Genomic DNA, 22,194 nt, shown 5'->3' on the forward strand with positions numbered 1-22,194 from the left:
AGGTCCATCCTTTCTGAATAAGGAAGGATTTTATTGAGAAATATAATCAAACATTGTGTGAAAATTGAAAGTCTTTTATTAACATGTGGAAGAAGGCAGCAAATAGCAGCAGGTATCCATTTTGTTCAGCTGAAATGAGTTTCTGATTTTAGTATGGTAAGAGAATGTGTCACTTTGAATAAATAGTTGATTAGATTTGAAAAGACTGGGGGCATATTCTATGCTGCACTTGAGAACTGTTTAACAGAGGAGAGAAGCCATCATAGAGCTGGTAATGGTTCTCCTTGGCTTGTCAACAGCCCATCCCCAGGTGTTCTAACCCACACCAGATGGCAGCGGTCCTTAAGAAACCATCCATTAGCTGGAGATAGCCAGAGCATGTGCTCTGGCCATGCCCCTCCCTGCTCTAAGATGACCCAACAGACCCCCTATGTGGGGGCTGCAGCAGGTAAGTGGCACAGATGTCTTCAGTGCTGGTTCTATATGAGCTGGGAACCCCATGTGATGCTGTATGATTGAAATATGACCATGTATATCATTGATATTGCCACTGTTAGACAATTGCAACAAAACTTGTACAAAGTGTATCATGTAAGGTGTCAATGGAAAAGTTATGATTCGCTAAAGATGATTATCCTGTTTAAACTCATATATCATCACTATATCTGAAGTTATGAACATTGACTATATATATCTGTATCTCCAATGTGTTTTTTCCTGGGGTGACACCGACCAGGTAAAATCTACATTGAAGCCAGACCGCTTTGTGCTGATGGCCCATCAAAGGCAATTAACTCTCACAATGGGTCATAGAAGAAGCTCATCCCGCCTAATAAGCGTCCTGTGGACACCTCAGCACAGATCTGGCCAATGGCTACCCCTGTGAGTCAGCAAGCCATGAAAGGACATGCTCATGTGACCCAGGGCTCCATATTGTGCCTGAAATTTCCACGAACTGTGCTGTGAGCTTTGCTTTTGGACAGTGAAATTCCAAATACATGGCAGAGAGGATAAAAGACCCTGAAACATTTCTATCTTGCCTCTTTCCTGCTCTGGACTATGAACTTACACTCAAAGGAGCATTCTAATCTATGGGCTGAAGACCTTCCAATCTTTGGGAAGTTACCAGACATTTTACAAGCCAGTAGTTTATTCCATCACAACCACAAACCTGTTATAAGAACTCCGCAATGATTGTACGTATATGTTCTATGAACCATTTTAACTCTCTTCTTCTTTTCTCTTATACATAAACCTTTAGATTTTAGTTACTAAAGGATTGACAACAGCATGATTATTGGGTAAGATCTGAGTTATATATTGACCTGATTATGTGGCTGATCTCTTGAGATGAGACGAACACTTTGTTTGATGAAACTGGTTTTCAAAAACATAAAGTCTAATCATAAAGTCTAATGTCTGGGTGGTGAAACAAGGGCTGGGATGCCTAAGAAGACTGCCTTTTGGACTTCTCATTAACCAGTGGTAGCACAATGTAATGTACTCTAAACTATATAGTTTTTCCATCTTTTAATACTGAATTAACAAGGTATTACTTGATCCTCATTTGCTCAAGCACACATAACTCACAAGAAATATGTACTTTCCGGTGAATAAGTGGCACATAGAACGTAATGCAGTTTATCATCTTGTATTTCTTTATAAGGAACTGTTAATCTGATGGCTCAAAACTTAACCTTTTTTTAATTAAGCAAAATTCCTATATTAAAATCAGTGGAATGTGTTGCTGCACCAATTCTGCCATGACCACCCCTCGCCCCCCCCCCCCACCCATTCGGTGCTAACAGTCAACCCAAGACCTGACCTTATTAGGGTATGCCTATGTGATCGGCTGTGCCTTCGGCTCCCACGTCATATATGGGAAACGAAACTTAACTGACCATGGGAAACGAAACTTAACAGCAACCAGGAAACGAAACCTATTGCAAGTATCCCCCGGCCAATCTGGTGCTGGCACAAAGCCCATAAAAGGGGTTTTATCCAAGCCCCTGGCTGAGAGCCTTCCCAAACTACCAGCCTGATCACCTGGTCCGGACTCTCCTGCTCCCATGTCCCCCCCACCCCCCCGAGCGCGAATCGTTTGTTAGCCAGCCGAGTTCAAGTTTTTACATTTATTATGCTGTGTCCCCTTCTTGCCTGGATGGTAAGGAATTAACTGTCAGTCTGGGTTGCAGCTTTACATTCCTCTGCAGCTAGCTGCCCGTGTTACATTTCTCCCTATCAGTCTGTAACTTGCAGTTAACTGTTTGTTGTCTTTTTAAAATTAGTTTGTACCTGGCAGTTACTGTCTGTTTAAAATCATTCTGTGTCTTGCAGTTAACTGTCAGTTCAAATTCAGTTTATATTGTATAGTAATTGTCTGTTTCATATTCTATTGTATTAGTTTAGAAATAGTTAAAAATCTATATTATTCCTGTTGTTTTATAATACAATTCATTTAGTCATTAATCGACTCATTATTGACTCTCGGGGATCATTAACCTGTGAATCTATGATGCATCTAGGAGCAAACCTTTCAGCCCAGGTCCAGGTTCCTGCTAGCAGGGCTCACATGAGCATATAACAAGTAGCTGTATAGACAGTGCTTTGATGTTGTGACTTGACTTGGACTGGAGCTTGGGCTTTCAAATGTGGAGGCGAGGTAGGCTTGAGAGCCTGAGCCACAACGTTCAAGCCTGTCTATACAGTTTTTAACTTGCTAGTGTGAACTCAGCTAACACAACTGTATGGTCTCAGGCTGGGAAGCTCACTCATAGATGCAGTGTAGACATACCCTGGGAGTTTTGCTTGATGAAAAACTGCAGAAGTTGCCAATTTTGGACATAGGCATCTACACCTGTTTTTAAAACTATTCTGTAGGAAAAAAAACTGGTTGCTGGTGTACTGATGATGTCCAGAGGAAGACATAGAATCATAGAATGCAGGGCTAGAAGGGACTCTAGAAGTCATCAAGTCCTGCCTTCTGCACTGTAGAAGAACCAAGTAAACCTAGACCATCCCTGAAAGGTGTTTGGCCAACCTGTTTTTAAAAACCTCCATTGATGGGGATTTCACAACCTCCATTAGAAGCCTATTTCAGAGCTTACCTACTTTTATATTAAGAAGATTTTCCTAATATCTAACCTAAATCTCCCTTGCTGCAGATTAAGCTAATTATTTCTTGCCCTAACTGCAGTGGACATGCAGAACAATTGATCCTCTTTATAGCAGCCCTTAACTTTTTGAAGACTGTTATCAGGTCTCCCCCTTTCCCCCACTCAGTCTTCTTTTTATAAGACTAAACATGCCCAGGTTTTTTTAATCTTTCCTGATAAGTCAGATTTTCTAAACTTTTATCATTTTTGTTGCTCTTCTCAGGACACTCCCCAATTTGCCCCCATCTTTCCTACAGTGTGGCACCCAGAACTGGACATAATACTCCAGCTGCAGCCTCACCATTGCTGAGCAGAGCAGGACAATTACCTACCATGTCTAACCTATGACACTTCTGTTAATACACCCCAGAATGATATTAGCCTTTTTCACAACTGCATCCCATTATTGACTTATACTGAATTTGTGATCCACTATAACCCCCAGATCCTTTCCATCTTTACTACCACCTAGACAGTTATTCCCCTTTTGTAGCTGTACATTTGATTTTTCCTTCCTAAGTGAAATACTTCGCACTTGTCTTTATTTACTTTCATCTTGTTGAATTCAAAATAGTTCTCCAATTTTGAACTCTAATTCTGTCCTCTGAAATGCTTGCAACCTGTCAGAGCTTGCTGTCATCTGCAGATTTTATAAGCCTACTCTCCACTCCATTATCCAACTCATTAACGAAAATATTCAGTAATACTGGATCCAGGACTGACCCCCTATGGAAACTCAGTAGATACACTCTCCCAGTTAGACAGCAAACCATGGTTAGCTTCTCTTGGAGAATGGTCTTTCAACCAGCTGTGCACCCACCTTAAAGTAATTTCATCTAGATCACACTTCCTTATTTTGCTTACGAGACTCTTATGTGGGACTATGTCAAAAGCCTTACTAAAATCAAGATCTATCATATCTACTGCTTCCTCACATCCAGTAGGCCAGTAATATCATTATTCATTAAATCTCTAGAGATGACTGTCATCACATTCCAGGTGAATATTCTTGACCATCTTTAATAAACAAATTGAATTTAACTTTACAAATTGAATTTTACTTTAAAACCATAGAAGACATATCACTCCCTTGCTGTACTACTTAACTGACTCCATAGATACTTTTCCCTTATTTCTCCTGTACCAAGTAAGGAATTTGACTTCCTAATATTCCTACTCCACCCGCACCATTTGCTGTCTTTCTTGTCAGTCTTGATTCCAATCCCTATCATTCTCCTCATAGCAGGATATATTTCAAGATGAAAATTTGAGCTAGGACTCTAACTTCAAGGTCTAATGAAAAGTCTTCTGTGGGAGAGGTGATGACTTGTTTGTCACTGGTATCTCTCTCTCTAAAAGCACATAGCATATTCCCACTTGTTAGCTTCTCCTGTTCCATGAGACTATTAAAGACTGTGAGATATTAAATTTCATCTAAGCTAGTGGTACGTGAGTTAGCACCAGCTGCACTCACCTGCATATATTACAGCTACTATATTAATCAAATATGTGTTCGCACTGTCTCAGCTACATGGTTTTTTAATTTAATTTATTTTAACATTAAAATTTAATTTTAACATTTAATTTTAGCCTAGCTAGCTGCATGATTTTTTTTTAATTTAATTAATTTTAACATGTATGTTGCACTCCTTGTTTTTCTCTGATTTTTGTCTGTGAATCTTTATAAACAGTCTTCCCTCTAGAGGAACCTTATCCCCTGTTTACTGAAATCTAGGAGAAATTGTTATCTTAAATGTTGCATATAATAAGAGTTCTAGAATTCTTTACACTTCTGTGCATTATTGGGAGGAGTGGTGCAGAAAGGAGGCACCACCATATCAGTCAAAGATTTTGTGCATATGCATAAGTACTACTTTCAGCACACACTGGGCTCAGATCTTTGCCAATGCTGAGGGTGTGGGATGTTACACACATTCCACGGGGATTCAATACATATGTACTCATTGTGAGAACTTTCAGTTTTCCTGGCTTAACTGAATGGTCAAAGTTTTTCTTTACACAGCAATCTTATAATTGTGCTATACTAACTGAAGGAGCTAAACACTCAGTGATATACAGTTGATTAACTGTAGACCAGTAATACCCATTCACATTAATGGCAGCTATGGATTTAGGCACTGATCCTGTTCCCACTGCAGTCAGTTCCCCATGCATTAACAGCAGAATTGGTGGCAAAATCTGCAAAATACTAGCAAGGGGAAATTTGCCTACTTTTCATATCTGTGTAGTGCAAATAATCCAAGAATTAAAGAGTGTAATTTGGGAATAAATTCACTTAAGGAAAAAAGGTATTTATGCCACAGAGCTAAAGATGCAATGCAAAATATTTTCTAGGTTTTGTTTTTATAGCCTTCTTCTCTACAAAACAGCTATTTTGAAAATTACATTTATCTCTGAAATCATTGGATTGATGTCACCTCATGCTTTGGAAATTGAAAACAAACAGTTAAAAATATACCCTATAGGACTGTACATATTACATTTTATTTGCAATCTTTTCTTCCTTCTACTTCTGCAATCATGTTATTTTATCTATATAATCAATTTCTGTTCCTGGTCTATATTAGGAATTCACAGGTTATGTTTTTCTCTTTTATTCTTGCTTTCACTGTGCATATATTACTGTCACGTTCTGGGGTGCAACTCAGACCAGTAAGTGATTGTGTCACTGCTTGTTCGGTAACCCTGAGTGCCTTAAAATGCCCTACTCCTGTAGCTGCCTGTCTGGATGCTCTCAGGCAGCATACAAGCAAGCACTGAGTGTCTCTGTGTTGAGAGGCCCTGATTCAGCAACCCTGACTCCAGCAGCCTGCTTGCAACACCATAGTCACACTCTAGTTTCCACCAGCCTTGGCTACCACTAACTTAATGACCCCAGCACAACCCTGTCCCTAATTTCCCTATATTTTACAGTCTTTTGGGCATTTACTGTGCATACCCAATACAGGACTATTTATGATCAGTATGTTTTTGGTTTTCTAATGATGATTTACATGACACCTGTTAGATACAGATTATGACATAAGTGAATTGCAGTACACTGAACTGGTCATAGCAGCTGAAACTCACTGCATGAGGTTGCAGAGCCTCTTGCCCTCTAGCACTGGGTTGATTTTTGGGTCACAAACTAGTCTTTAGATTTTTTTTTAACTTCACATACTGAGTTTTATAATACATTTATTTAATCATATCCTTATCTATAAATGTATTTAAGTTGCTGTCTGGGTCTAGATTTTGATGATGGGTTTCTTTTCATCCGTCCATAAGAGGAAAGAGCATTCTTGTGAAACTGTCCTATAATAAGTTACATTTGATATCAATTCCCTTCCCTCAATTCTGTTAAAAAATGTATTTTAGCTACATTGAATAATTATCTTTTTTCCCCCTAAGTTACAGCTGGAGATCTCAGGGATCGATAAGATTAATGTACCACAGAACTTGCTTCTTAAAAAAATAGAATGAAGCCTCTAATACAATTGTTCTAATACCTAGGAAGAATCTAATTATAAATTCTCAGTGCTATTAATACTGTGTTAGTTTTAAAAGTGCCCATAGTACAGTGTTTTGTTTAAATACCTGCGGCAGAGTAGAGGGTGATTGGCCCGTTGGTGCCTCTGCCACCCCTCCACCCCCAGCTGCCTGGGCTGGGGTAAAGTGAGCCAGCAGTGTCCAGACAGCAGAGAGGAAACCCACAGCTGAAGGTGCTGATTAGAGCACACCATAGCCATGCCTAATGAGGCAAGTGGGAACAGCTGTCCCCTAGCTGAGGGGGCTATATAAGCCAGCTAGAGAGACACATAAGGGAGGTATGGCCAGGAAGGGTGGGGGCGAGGGCGAGGGCGAGGGCAATGAGGAAACTGACAGAGGGGTCTAGAAGAGGTGAAAGGGAGACCTCAGAAGGAGAGGGAGACTTGGGGCAAATGAGACAGATGGGGAATGTGAAGAATGGAGGCTAGAGTAAGGTAATCAAGGACAGAAAGGGCACATTTGGAACAGAAAGGAGACTGGAGGAAGAGGAGACTGAAGGGAAATGGAGGAGAAATGTGGAAGGTAATGGGTGGAAACCACAAGCATGGAAAGTGATAAAAAAGGGTGACGGTAAGGGGATGAATAAGAGGTCCCCCACCCAAGGGTAAGGAGAAGTAAAGTGGGGATCCCAGCCTAAAATGCAGAGGGGATATCTACACTTATGTCTGTGTTTTGGTTCTGATTCAGCCAGTGAATTGAATACATGCCTAACTTTTTTAGCACTTGAGTAGTCTTGCTGTATGCAAAAATTTAAAATTGAATGTAAACAAAGGCCCCAATTCAGCAATGTTAACTGCAGGAATGAAGAACAATGTTTTGTAGTTTAAGTAAAATAAAGGTTAAATTACTTACAAAAATATGTATACATATTTTTGTAGGTAATGTGAAGTGCAGATCAGTTAGCAGTCAGGGGAAGGATTTGAAAGAATGTGACAACTGGAAAAACTGGACTTGAAAGGTCACTAATAAGATAGAAGGAAGATGAGGCCCCAATTATCAGGTATAGTTAATAAAACCATGTGTTGGTAAGAAATGGCTTGTCGAATAATTTTGCACAGTGGGAGGTGGCAAATAATTTTAACAAATAAAACTTCTTCAGTGATCCAGGACAGAAGGTTAGGAAAAGTTAAACACAAGTTTAAAATTAATTGCTTGATATAGTAATTAGTATTCCCATCTTTTATCTAACCTTTCTACGAGCAACAAAACTAGGCTCCGATTGTTCAAACTGCACCATATCAATAGATAGATCCCTAAGTCCACATGAAGCCCCACTGATGTCAGTAGGGTTCTTCACAGACAGAACCCTATTCCCTCATGGAGTCCCAAAAGGTCAATAAGCTTTGCGACCATGCAGGTGTTTGCCCATGCCCAGCGTCTTGCTGGATGGGGGTGAGGTCCTGAATGCCTGGTCCTGCACTTTTTTTTTACTCATCAAAACTCCATTGACCCATTGGGAGTAGGATCAAGCCCATTGTAGGAGAGTAAAGAGTTAAAAGCTGGACAAATGGTCAAACCTAAGCTACAGGGAACGGGGTCAATGGCATGGGAAAAGCTTGTTTCTGTTTATTGGTATGAATTCTAGTTAGTCTGTTATCTCTCTCTTTTCTTCCCTTCCTAGCCATCTGCACCAGGGATGAGGCTAATAAAATCACTATCGCCACTCCTGCGCAAGGCCTTCGTGGGGAAAAAAGCATTATTTTCCTTCCCTGCTGGCATACCTTTACTTCAAAGAATGTTAGTGTAAAATTAATAGCTTTTAAAGCGATGTGCCTGCCCTCTGTATGGTAACCCTGTAAACAACAAACAGGGGAGTTTCTATTCATCATGTAGTTGTTAATGGGGAGTCAATGGGGAGTTGCTGGAAAGGTATACATTTACATACTCTTATGGATAAAAGGATTGTAAAATAGCCCCCTCATTGCTCACTCGCGGCGTCAGAGTGGAATGAGCAAGCAATAAAGGGTTCCGTCTCCCCAATCCGCCCCAGGGACAACCTGTTTGGTTATTTCTAACACCCATGGTCTTCTTTTCAGCTGCAAATGTGCAGTTTTTAGTCCAATTTTATTTGTTGTAGCTCGCTAATCACACTTCCATAACCACACTAATTCATTTTATGTTCCATAAAAACCTGACACTCCTGCTCCAAACAAAACCTGAAAAGAATGTTTGACAACAGTCGGCAATTGTTAGAAATAGTTATTTGAATTGGCCTTTGCAGTATCTAGTAGGAAAAGGAATAGTTATGTGCTTAACACAGCAAAGATTTCCAATATTGCAATTTTATCATACAATATGACCATGGAATGTTTTTATTACACAATATGGATCTCTGCTTTCATAGTAAATATAACACCAGAGAAGAATAACCTGATATTACTGAACAATTTCAGTTAAAACTGAGTAGTCCCATAATAAATAAATAAAATGGTTCAAAATGGTTTCTGCTATATTTTAATCAGCATGATGTAACTTGATGTAAAACCAACTCAGGAGACATAAGCCATTACTTAAACTGCTAAAACTCTTTTGTTACAAGGCTACCTCAATATGAGCTGAATCCTCATGTCCAGTTATCATAGAAATGTAGAGCTGAAAGGACCTTGAGAGGGCATCTAGTCCAGCTCTGCTCTGAGGCCAGACCAACTAAACCTAGATCATCCCTGATAGGTGTTTGTTCAACCTGTTCTTAAAAACCTCCAACAGCAACAATTCTACAGTCTCCCCTGGAAGCCTATGCCCTAGCTTAACTATCCTTATTTAAAAAGTTTTTCCTAAAATCTAACCTAAATCTCCCTTGAAGCAGATTAAGCCCATTACTTCTCATCCTGCCTTCAGTGGACAATAGAAAACAATTGATCACCATCCTCTGTAAAGCAGCCCATAATATATTTGGAGATCTGTTATCAGGTCCCCCTCATCTTTTCACAGGACTAAATATGCCCAGTTTTTTTAAGCCTTTCGTCATAGGTCAGGTTTTCTAAATCTTTTAGCAATTTCATTGCTCTCCACATCTTTCCTAAAGTGTGGCATACAGAATTGGACACAGTACTCCAGCTGAAGCCTCATTCAGTGCAGAGTAGAGCAGGACAATTACCTGCCTGTCTTTCATGTGACATCCCTGTTAATACACCCCAGAATGATATTAGCCTTTTTCACAACTGCATCACATTGTTGGCTCATATTTAATGTTGATCCACTATAATCCCCAGATCCTTTTGAGCAGTACCGCTGTCCAACCAGTTATTCCTCATTTTTTATGCAGGCGTAAGAATCATATTAGCCATTGGAATCCACATCTCTAGCCCAGCTGATCCTGAGATTCTTTGGCCTGGTTTGGAACAGGGATGAAGTGGAATTGATGGTTGCTCTGTGGGAATATGGAGTGGAGTCACTTGCAGGACTCTCAGAAGAATCTAATATAAAAATGAGCTCCTACGAGGATCTGTCCCCCACAAAGAAACCATAGAGGTTACTGCAGTCATAAGTCTGCAGTAACTTGCAGGTAACAGCCACAGAAGCAGAAGAAGAAAACCAGTGTTTGAGGTCTTTTGCCTTGTAACTTAAAATGGCTCTTCCATCATACCCCATTATTGATTGCCTGATGGGAAAATTTGGGTGATCAAGAGTAGTACATAATGTTATGCTCACAGACCAGAAGGTTTTCTAATCAGGAATGCTCCAGTAGTAGTAAGTTTCCAAATTGAAATACACTGCACCTCACACCTTAAGTGTTAAAAGGAGCTTCAATCCCTTCAAAAAACATTTCCTGATCTTAAGAGCCCTGCTAGTGACTTGGCACAGTGCCCAGATTTAAAGAGTGAGGGGCTGGAAATATAGAATGGCTTAACTCTGCACTCACTGAAATCAATGATAAAACTCCAGTTGACCTCAATGGAAGAAGTTAGCCCAGCACTGGGTACTTTTGAAAATTCCACCAATAGAGTTGTGGCATTTTACACAGCTTCGGAGAGAACAAATAGCTTTTTCAGAAAGGAAAAAAATGGCTACATTTACCAAAAATATATGACAAGTGAGATTATCACTGAGTGCTATGTCCATGGGCCTCTACCCTTTTTCTGTTTTGGCACTGTCAGCTAGTAAATGATTTTAGGTTGCTTGATCATTCATTCTCCCTTCCCCAACAATCATTTAGCGGGAGAAGAAGCCTGCTGTGGTACCAAGGGAGAAACTGCCACCTCAGATATCAAATTCTGGTGTTATCTGCCATATATGACATTTGAGGAGATCGTTTAACCACAGACTTCCCTTGAGGGGGACAGGAAGGAAGAAGCATCCATCTGTGTAAATACTGCAAAGCAATTCTCAGAGAAGCGTCCCCTCCCTAAGGATATGAAGAGGTAGCTGTGTCCCAGCATAAATCCATCTTTGATTTTAAAAAATAAAATCAGTGTAAATGTAGAACTTATTTTTAATATGGATTTAATATTATCTCATTAAAAGGACAATGTGAGAGGTGCACCACGCATCACTGTGTGATTACAAAGAGCAAATATAGAAAACTGATATTTCCAGCTAAATACAGTCAGCCATTTAGAGGCTATTTTTAATTGAAGTTAACAATACAAACAGCAGCTACACACTGTGTGAAAAGCAACCAATGCTTATATATGCAAATGAAAGAAGAGGAAGTAAATAATATACTTTGAATAACATTCTATCAGGACTGGGGCGTGGGTAATTTGGCCTAGTGTTTGGAACTAGAGCAAGAAGAGACTGGGAACCAGAGCCTGAGTGAGAGTCAGGAACTAGCACCAAGGGTCAGACACAGTAAATTGATTCAAAACAGGGAATCAGGCTGGGTAAACACCAGGGAAGGTGCAGTAAAGCTGCACACATAAGCACTGAGCAGCCAGCAATGTGCTACTGCTTCTGGGCTTAAGAGCATACCTGCTGGCTCCCTTCAGCCAATTAGACATGTTGGCCAATTGGGCAATGCTGCTGCAACCACTCTGTGCTCATTAGTCAGCCTGGATACTGAGCTAGCCAGTACCAGGCTCAGCTACAGGCCTTCATTTCTGACCCATACAAGTTCTTCCAAAAGGTGGCTTGACACGAAAGTGGACTGGACAAATTAGCAGGAATCCATCATCTGGGCCTAGAGTCATTTACATGTAACCTGCCTTTACAATAGCTGAAGATAGATCCTCATATTCTGTAAGATAAGCAAGAAAGTGACCACCTCTCTGGTCATCTTAATAGGACCTGTTCTAAGCTTGCCTTAGCTGAAATTGTCTTATCTAGTAGCTTTCAGTTTCCTTGCAGCAATTCATACCTTTTTTAAATATGGCCTTTCTAATTTCCATGGAGGTCTGTGTGAGGATTATAAGGGTGCAATGTAGAGCTACTTGCAGAACTGCTGAGGCTACGGCTACACTGACGGTAACAAAGTCGCCGCCATCAGATCGATTTCTCTGGATCGACTGAGCGGTCAGTAAAGACCCACTCAGTCAATCCAGAAATCGATGTACTAAGACCATCTTCGCAAGTGGCGTAGCGCTGCATCGACAGGAACGCAGTTCCCGTCAACGCAGTGCAGTGAAGACGGCGCGCAGAAGAGGAGCCCAGAAGTTGACAGGAGTTACGCAAGTTTTTTGCGTAGCTTGCGTACTCCCATCGACTGCGGACGAATCCCAGAGGTAAGTGTAGACAGGGTCTGAGTATGGTGTTTTCTTATTCTTGATCCAGTAAAGTAAAACAAGCTGAAGAGCTGGAGAAAAGACTTCACATCATATATATGAGGAATTGAGCTGCCGGCAGTCAAAGATATTGTTTCATGGGAACGAATCAGGGGCCAACCCTTATGACTGTACCTGGTCTCACTTTTTTTTTCTCTTAAATTCACTTAAATCAGTCTTATTGTAAGTCCTCCTTTGCTGTGGTAGGCTCTAAGAGAAAGTGAAAATCTTAACACTGGTTATTCAATATACTGTATTACACTTTCCTGTGTCAGGGAGACCTACTGCTCTTCAGAGCAATTCACCACAAAGGATGGTAGGAAGTGCTATAGACACCCCTTTTCTGCAAGACTGTTGTGGGGAGGAGCAGCTTTTATGTATAACTGGGTTCCACAGGGCTTTTGTTTTACTAATAGAGACTATTGTGGGGTCTGCTGAATTAGCACTGCCCTGACTATGTCCCCTTCCAAGCCAGTACTGCCTACCTTTGCAGCTGTGCTGGTTCTCTTTAATCCCCTCCCCCTTATTGTGACTGAGATTTGGGCATTTCTCTGCTAAGAAAAATCTTTTAACTCATCAGACTGTTGTGATACTGCATTAGTGTCTTCATTAGCTTGTGGACCTCTACCCGATCTGAATCATTGTTTTGTTAGGGATCTAACAGATATAATACATTCCTTTTACTTCAACTAATTTGTTATATAACTGCAATCTACCAAACAATTTTCATACAAAAACAAAGGGAACAGAGCAGACTGCAATAGCTACCAAGGAATATCTCTGCTCAGTGTGGTTCATAAGGTGCTTGCGGTGAAGGGTCTTGCTGAAATGACTCCATGTTCTTGCTGAGAGAGCTTATCCTAAGAGCTAGAGTGGGTTCAGGGCTGGATGCTCCACAACTGACATGTCCTTCACAATGTGCTTGTTGCAAGAAAAAAGCCATGAACAACCGGCACCTCTCTATATAGCATTTGTTGACGTACAGAAGGCCTTCCATACCGTTAGTAGGAATGGCATATCCAAGATTCTGTTAAAAATTGGCTGTCCACAAAAAGTGCTCTCCCTATCTAAGAAGTTCCATGGGGAAATGGGGGCAACTATCTGGTATGAAAATTAAACATTGTCTGAGTTTAGCATTGATAGAGGCAAGATGCAAGGATGCATCTTAGCGCCTACTGGCTTTGGCGTCATCTTCTCTATTCTTCTTAAGTACGCTTTTGGAAACAATCAATCTAGCATACTAACTGAATTGAGGACGGATGGCAGCTTGTTTAACATCAGGTGATTTCAGAGCGAAAGGCGTGTTACCCAGCTCCCTATTCAGAATCTGCTTTTCGCAACTGATGCTGCATTGGTCTCTAATTCACCTGATGAATTGCAGATCGTGGTGAATAAGTTCTCTGATGCACGTATCAAGTTCAGCACGGTAATCAGTATTAAAAAAAAGTTATGTCACAAGGTACCAACATCCCACCTAACGTCTACCTCAATAATGAAGTTCTGGACAACGTGGATCACTTCTGCTAGCTTGGCTCAATTTTAACCAGCTCACTTGATTCAGAACTTGATGTGAGAATTAACAAAAGCCTCTGTCACCTTTGGCAAACTTAGCTTACGTGTTTGGAACAACAAGCTGCTAACCCTGAATAGAAAAAGGTCCATCTATCATGCTTGTGTTCTCAGTACAGCTTTACAGCTGTGAAAGCTGGGTCACGTACTCCAAGCAGGAGTGGAGATGGAACAGCTTCCACCTTTGCTGTCTCAGGAAAGTCCTTGGAGTCACTTGGCATCAACAGATCACTAACAATGAGATCCTTTGAGAAAATCGGCCTACAATCTATGCAGACTATGTTAGACGCTCAGAGGCTTCGCTGTTGGCATATGTGGAGTGCATGCCTCAAGATCGTCTGCCAATGGTTGTGCTTTAGGCCAACTCAGGAACCACCTGTGACTCATAGGAAGGCCAAAGCTTCGATACAGTGACAAGATCAAGCAGGGTCTCAAGAAATTCAGCATTCCCACTGGCAACTAGGAAAGCCCTGCCTGCTCCATTCTGTCTGGAGAGCTGTGTTAAGGCTGGTGCCAGTCATTGCAGAGAGTCATCAGAGAGCCCAGGCTGAGGCCCATAGGTGAGCTAGGAAGCAGAGTGTGCTCCAACCTCCATCTGGCAAGTGGACCTGTAGTCACTGTGGGAAATTTTGCCATTCATGCATTGGGTTCTTCTCCCACACTACTGCCAAGCACCACTGACTGACTTCATCATGTGTCTTTTCATCTGTCAAGATGTTGGATGGCCATACCAAAAAATTTACCTCCACATTACAAAAAAGAGAGGATGCTATGCATTAGAGATCATATAGTTAAGGAATATTTTTGACATCTGATCAGTGTACTAAATAAGAATAAAGAAAAAGCAGAAAGAAAATACTTGTGATGTTTGCATAATATTTCATTGCTTGTTATCGACTTAAAGTATGTAGGTTGGGATTTTCAAGGAAGCCTAAAGGAGTTAGGTGCCCATTCCAACTGAATTTTAATAGAATTTGGGTGCCTAACTTCCTTACCCTCTTTCAAAAAGCCATCTATAGTCACTAAACTGCAATTTGGATTGGTTGTTAAGGGGGAGATTTCCAAAAGCACACATGGCAGTTGGGAGCCCAACTATAGTACTTAAGCTCCCAACTGCCAGGCGTGCCTTTGAAAATCTTCCCCTGTAAAACCTCAGATGTTAAATAAAAATGAAGTTGGAAGCTGTCACAGGATGGCTGGCCCTTTAAAAGGAGTTGGACCCTGCCCAGTCCCCCCTCCCCCTCCATGACTGATCAACTGTCTCCTAAATAAGGCTGAGAGACCAGGGATTAGGTGATAGTTCAAAAACTATTTGATCCTCATAGAAGTGAGCCAGCGGCTCAGGCAGGTAAACTTACAGCATGGGGAAGAACTGAGGACCAGGCTCAAAAAGCCCATTTCTACACATACAACAGCACAGCTCCACTGACGTAGCTGTGCTGCTGCAGTGGGTCTGATGAAGATGCTGTATGCCAATGGGAGAGAGCTCTCCCATCGGCATAATAAAACCATTTTTATTTATAATAAAACCATTTTCGCGAACAGCAGACGCTATGTCAGGGCACTATGCACAAGAGCACAGTCTGTGTAATTTATGTCACTCAGGGAGATAGTTTATGTTGCTCAGGGATGTGAATAAACTATGCCAACACAGGCTGTAGTGTAGACTTAGCCTAAATCCACTATTTAGGGGCTACTGATTATCTCAAAACTACTGCTCATTTGCTACCTAACCTTGTAAGAACCTCTGTTTTGTGGGAAAGACCTCAGTGTTGATTGAAAAAGGAATATTAACAGTAGTTTTTTTTTGAAGTCATTACAAACTTTTTTGCATCTTTACTAAATATTAAAATATAGCAACAAGAGTATAATAGGCAGGATGCTTGGAAAGATAAGAATACACGTTTAGCTAATTGTGTGACAACATGTTAAAAGCTAATTAAAGAAATTCCAGAACGTTTCTGCTTCTATCTCCCAAGGGCAAGCAAAGATCAGGCAGATAAACCATGTAAACACGTCTATGAAGAAACCTGATTGTAAAAGGAATGCAGGGTTGTGTAATCAGAATTATAAATCTAAAGGTAAAGTGGTCTTATCCCACCCACTCATACACACCTTTTTCTCTTCAAGAAACCCACGCAAAGAATTCTACAAATATCCTTATTAAAATTGATTTAATTTGTTAATACTAAAGTCTCCATTTTTTTAAAGTTGGAGAACCTTTATTGTGAGAGATCTTTTACTGAAGATACTGGTTACTTCCAACTCATGTTTCCATTAAAAGAAGAAAACCTTTGTTTCTCAAAAGCTTACAATGGCATAAGCTTTTTTAGTATATATATTTGCAAATATTTTGTATATAAATGCAAGCCTTCATATAATAAATGCCAGATCATTGTTTATATAAATAATAAGATGTTTTATGTACAAATATAGCAAAGTCATCTAATGCTAAACTAATTACTAATGTAAGAAGCCATTTAACTATAGACAATGTTTATGGGGAATTAATTACTGGCAGTGCTCAAAGAACTGTCAAGCCACTCAGGAAAACAAGAAAAATCAACTTTCCAAAAAATGTCATATAGAAGTAACAACTTAAACTAAAGATTTCATATAAGTTTATTTAATTTTAAAAGACTGTTTTGAGAACTAAAACTCATTAAAAATAGTGTTTGGACTTTTTAAAAATAGAATTTCATTTCCTGTCAAATGCTAATAAAATTGAAAGAATATCTCAGAAAATGGAATAAATTTTAAAAAAAAAATTAACTTTAAAAGTTAAAACTATCTGAATCTTTACCGCCACAAGAAGAACAACAATGAAAGAAATGTTGCATATGTGTTAAACAAACTGCATGTTCAGGAGCTAAAAGGGTCACCTAAGCCAATAAAAGAATGACAGTGACCAAACTGAATCTAAACAAACATGAAAATAAGATTATCAAAAACTCTGAAGTCAGCACCCCACACTAACACTATCAACTACTCTGCGTAGATAGCAAGTACTCCACAATTCATCCTGTCCATCTTTACAAGCAAGCTGTCACAGACCTATAAGAAAACCAGAAGACCCAAGAAGAACCAAACTAAGGAAACGTCCCCAAGACTGCAACATGGATTCGTGAACAGAAATTAACTAAGACACTGCCAAGGGATTAAATTTTTGTAATGATTTTATTGAAATGTTGTAACTGAATCACTAAGTGGTCAGACCATGTATTCCTAGAGAGGAGACAGAGGCTAAACACTGGTAAACAAAGAAATAGTGGAATTTAATTGAATTAAAGATTCTTAATATTGATTAAGACAGCTCCTTAAATAGCTTCCTCTAAGTAATTGATTTAAATATTTTCTTTGGTTTCATAGGATGTAGGAAAGATTGCTTAAGTTGCCAACTATAAACTGGCTGGTTTATTTTATTGATTACCAACAAGTTCACCTGCTCTGAAACAAAGCCTTTTTGCCCATTCTCACAATCAGGGTCCCAAAGGGAAGAACAGGGAGTCTGAAGCCCAAAGAATAAGCAATTTGAATCAACTGGTTGTAGACAATATATGTCAAGTAAGGTCATCTATGAACGCTTGTTATGTGCTGAACTTTATGGTCATTAGGAGATATGTATACAGGTTATGGTTATGAATATATGTGTAGATAATTGTAACTGTGGTACAACTAGATTATCACCTCACAAGAGGGGTGTAGTAATCAGGAAAGGAGGGTCACCTCCCAGGCTAGTTGTTTACACAAGGCTAACTGCAAGCACCTAGCATTGTTCAACCTAGGGAAAGACAATGATAGACAGTTAAAGTTAATGAAACAACTTGAAACTGAAAATAAAATCCCAGTCTTGGAAAACTGAGAGAGGAGGGCATCTCCCCCACAATGAATCATCATGATCTGAGAGAGAGGGCCCAAAAGAAAAGAGGCAAACTCTTAAAAAAGAGGTTTGAACTGAAGGATATCCATAAAGTGAGGGGTAACATCTAAACAAGGTGCCCTCTGTGAAAGACTGGGTCCCGATCTAGGACACAGGGCAGGCAGGCAAACTGTTCAAAGTCATTCGGTAACTTCTATTAGAAAAGGGAATTTAATTAATATGGAAGTGTAATGCCTGAGGGCTTGTCTATCTTAAAATGTTACAGTGGCATTGCTGTGATGGTGCAGTGAAGATACTACCTATGCCAATGGGAGGGCTTCTCCCATAGGCATAGGTAATCCACCTCCCCAAGAGGCAACAGCTAGGTCAACAGAAGAATTCTCTCATTAGCCTAGCACTGGCTACATCAGGAATTAGGTCATCTTAATTGTGTTGCTCAGGGGTGTGCATTTTTCACATCTCTGAGTGATGTAGTTATACAAACTTAATTTCCTGGTGTAGACCAGGCCTGAGGTTCTGTCGTTGTTTCTTTTCTGTGTACCTTGTAACGAAAAGCAAACTCATACTATTTGAGCTTTGAATTTATTATTTTTCTATTAAATAAACATTGTTTTTACCAAACTTTGTTTTTACCCCAAGCAGGTCTCTGGTGCACAAACTGTGTGGAGTATGTCCCAAAGCGAACTGAAATTGAGGGCATGGTGATGAACCAAAGGGGAAATGTCCAAATGTCTGGTAGTTAAGGACTCAGGGAGATGGAGTTGAGGGGACTTGGGACAAGAAAGTTTAGTGGGGTCACCCTGCCAGGAGTAACTAGGTTGCTGGAAGCCAAGGTGAGACCTTTATGCTTGTAAACTGGCTACTGGTGTCAGAGTTCTGAGCCATAGCAGCATAGCATTAAGGCACCCAAAGTTACAAGGCAAGTGGTGACAGAACCTCTTACTGGGGTGAGTGATCCCCAGCATGTCATACCCGTCTTTAAACATTCTTAATTATCTGATCATATAAGTTATCTGATCATATACTAAAGAATGGCTTCTCAATAGTTTTGGCAAACAATATACTTTTGGTCGTAGAAAAAAGAAAACACACTTCAGAGGTGCTCACTCTCGGTGTATGTAACCTCTGTTAAGAGCTCTCCACAGACAGCGATGCAGAAGAGATTTCTAACAAAAGTAACCAGTTTATCACTTATGTTCAGTCAGCTGTGTTTAAAGTTTTCTTTTCCTTTCTTTTATAATAAAATAGCCATGGTTAATAATTGTGATTATTTTGTTTGGTCTTGATCATGGTGTCCATTAAAGAATGTAAAATAATCCCTGTTACTAAATAGTAGAAGCCACACCCCTGAGTTAGCAGTAAGAGAAACAATTAGTAAAACCTAGCCTACCATTTCTTGTTTCTCTATACTAAATGTTGTTATTAATTTTTAAAACAAAATTACTTGGCATCCAACAATTTAAACTATTCCTTTTAATCCCAGTTTCCACCAGTGAGTTTGTGCAAAACTACCTAAATCCTGACACTGTCCACACCCAATGAGCTGCCCTGAGCCCAACACAAGACACAGCCTCAGCAACTGTAAATCTGGATTCTCAAATTACACATTCCCCTGGCTGCCTTGCCAGTGCACTTTATAGGCTTGGGCCACACACAAAATACAGTGATGGGGCCAAGAGGTGTGAGCATGTATGTGCATTTATTGAAGCAGGGACCTGACCCTGACTGTCTGACACCCCAGGTAAGTGCCCTAACACTGGATTATAGAGTCAATGTCTTTCTCTGGCCCAAAGCTCCTCTGCACATCTCTCCTGGCTAGTTTAGGTGATTCTCTGCTGCTGGCTTCTGAGAATCCCTTTCTTAGGCATCTATCTCTCCCCATGCACTGTATGGGGAGCGTGGGTGCCTAATTTGGAGCTCAGAATTTCACTAGGTAGCATGGCACTTAGAGGTTAGCTGTTGCATTGTCTAAGTACCTTTGTGAATCTAGCCCAGCCATGGTTAACATTTGACCCTAGGCAAGTGGTTTGTGGATTGTAATCCTGAAGGAAGTAGATAGGCTTTTGCAGAAGACTCTGTGTCGGAAAAGGACATGATTCATGTGTTGAACTTGTTAGTTTTAGTTTTAATTAATTAAAACTATTTGAGTTTTTGAAGAAAAAGGGACTGGAAGCCCGTCTGGAGTGTTCTTTGGATGCACGGGCCAGTGAGTTAGTCCATTGGCTTACAGAAGGCCTGACACTTCAAGTGTTGCTTTTTTATCTATGTCCTACAACCATTCAAAGGTATATGACTCTTTCTTTCCCCCCTTTTCTTTTCAAAGTATTCCCCTACCCCACCTCACCCCACTCCTTTACCCACACTTTGCTTTAGAAGCTGAATGTTTTGATTGGAGTCTGAAAAACTACTTTGCCAAAATTATTTATATTTTGACATTCTTTTTCAAGTCTCAAACTGACAATTGACAAACTACACTCAATTGTACAAAATGATGTCATATAATAAAACAGCAGTTAAGCAAAAGACCCAAGAACTGGTTTCTTCTGATGGCATATACTGTTGGTAAAAAAAAATTTTGTCAATTGTTTTTGACAGAAATTTGATTTTTTTTTTAATTATTAAATGAAATTTTTCATCAAAGTGCCAGCTTGCTGCAGAAGGTTTTAATATTATTTTTTGGTCACAAAACCAAATACTGCAAAAATAAAATACTTAAGATAACTAAAATATTTCCATTTGAAAACATTGCTCCTGGGAGTTGTAGTCCGATTGTCTTATGTCCTCATTCCTCTCTATGGGCTGGGCTCCTTAAATCTTCCATGGTGTACTGTGGCCAGGCACTCCCATGATGCACTGACTCCCCTGTCCAAGATGGGAGACCACGGTGCATCATGGGACATGTAGTCTGAGTAGGGAACCAGGCAAGAATGTGTGCATGAGGCACCCAAACTTCCCTCCCATCAGGTACCTAGCAGCATTTTCTAACATTTAGCCAAAATATTTTCTATTTTGAATTTCTACCAAAAAAAGTAAAAATTCCAGGGTGAAGGGCGGAAGGAAAGCTGCAGTAGTAAGGCACATGAACTCCTGAATAATTATGACCCTTTTGAAAGGTTAATCATATTTGGATTGCTGGCCAATTGATCTGTGATAAGATTCTTCTCCAGAATCAGGCTACACAGAATTAACACTACAGAATTCAATATCTTGTGGAGAGTCTAGGGGTAGATGATAAGGACACTCACACTGAGGACAAAGTAAAGCTTTAGATATCTTTATTAAAATAAGGAAAAAAGCCAGAAAGGACCCAAGCCACATAAAAAGTTAAAGATAATAAAATATTGGGGTTATCTGTGATAGCATTCTTTGCACAAGCTCTTAGAATTACATACTCACTTCCTTCCTTGAGGACCTGGTGGTAAGAGACAAAGGGGCCAGACTTGGTTCCGGCATACCACAGTGTCCAATGGTCCAAGTTCCTCATTGAGTTGAAGGGTCAGGTAGTAGAAAGCAGACAGTGAAGGAAGAAGCTCAGAGAAGAACAAGCTACAGACTACATGGTGGCTGCCCTGTTATAGGACCTGAGCATCATCTGTTTATGCTCAGTTCTCCATGCCCCATTTTGGCCTTTTCACCCACATAATACTGAGGTGTACTTACTCTATGGGTTAACATATTGATACATATAAGTGCCATCTTAGCTCCTTATCATACCTGTCAACCCTTGCTTAAGTGGATTTGTGGTTATTACTTCTATGTTCCTTGTGGTATCATTTACTGTATAGTCTAGCTCCTACCACTGAGCAAGCTCTTCTTAGTTCCCAAAATCTAAAGGTATCCATGAGGCCATTTATCTATGCCAAGAGTTACAGCCTACTTAACCACGTGTATGCTAACTTATGCTTCAGCTAATGTGTTATAGGATATAGGCCTGTCAGTTTCTTGCATTACAGTTGAATGTAATGAAAGCAGCTAAATATAATAAAGGCAAGCCAGTAAATATAATAGGCAAGCTTGCCCTGTGGGCGACACACTTCATAGCCTCTCTCCTTGTTTGGTGTTAGAAAACTATTTAGAATATTAATAAATGCTGCATGTGTGCTACGATCACCCATTTAACTATCTCCAAATCCACTAGTGAAAACTATATCTAAAACACTTATGGATAGATTCTGTTACCCTTACTCATGTAGAGTTGAATCTTACTGTGATTTTAATGGAACTATTCACAGTGGGATTCTTTGTGGAATAATGTACCACTTGATATCTTAAGGGGATCAGAATCTGGCCATTATGGCTCACTGTCTTCTGTGGGGCTGAGATGTGTTATTGGTCTGATGCA

The sequence above is a fragment of the Emydura macquarii genome, unplaced genomic scaffold (assembly GCF_026122565.2).
Source record: "Emydura macquarii macquarii isolate MOO-44397 ecotype Brisbane River unplaced genomic scaffold, CSIRO-AGI_Emac_v2 contig_320, whole genome shotgun sequence".
NCBI classification, from domain to species: Eukaryota; Metazoa; Chordata; order Testudines; family Chelidae; genus Emydura; species Emydura macquarii.